The following is a 798-nucleotide window of genomic DNA, read 5'->3' as shown; positions in this document are numbered from 1 at the left end:
CTGGACGATCCTATTTGGTCAAATACCTAGCGACAAACTCCTATCTTCCTTTCGTTACAGTATTTCTGAACAAGTTGCTGGATAAGAAGCCTAAGGGTTTTCTTATTGATGATAGTGACGATATTGATGATAGTGACGATATTGATGATAGTGGCGATATTGATGATAGTGACGATATCGACCGTGACCTTGATACGGAGCTGGAGCTTCTAACTATGATGAATGCGCTAACTAAGGATATGATGCTGGAAATAGACCGATTTTATATCACCCTTCAATTCGAATTAGCAAAAGCAATGTCTCCTTGCATAATATGGATTCCAAACATTCATAATCTGTATGTGACTGAGTCGAATTACTTATCCCTTGGTCTATTAGTGAACTATCTCTCCAGGGATTTTGAAAGATGTTCCACTACAAATATTCTTGTTATTGCTTCGACCCATATTCCCCAAAAAGTGGATCCCGCTCTAATAGCTCCGAATAAATTGAATACATGCATTAAAATACGAAGGCTTCTTATTCCACAACAACGAAAGCACTTTTTCACTCTTTCATATACTAGGGGATTTCGCTTGGAAAAGAAAATGTTCCATACTAATGGATTCGGTTCCATAACCATGGGTTCCAATGTACGAGATCTTGTAGCACTTACCAATGAGGCCCTATCGATTAGTATTACGCAGAAGAAATCAATTATAGACACTAATATAATTCAATCTGCTCTTCATAGACAAACTTGGGATTTGCTATCCCAGGTAAGATCGTTTCAGGATCATGCGATCCTTTTCTATCAGA

The sequence above is a fragment of the Cucumis melo genome, unplaced genomic scaffold (assembly GCF_025177605.1).
Source record: "Cucumis melo cultivar AY unplaced genomic scaffold, USDA_Cmelo_AY_1.0 utg002157l, whole genome shotgun sequence".
Classification (NCBI taxonomy): Eukaryota; Viridiplantae; Streptophyta; class Magnoliopsida; order Cucurbitales; family Cucurbitaceae; genus Cucumis; species Cucumis melo.
This window is presented reverse-complemented; position numbering follows the sequence as displayed.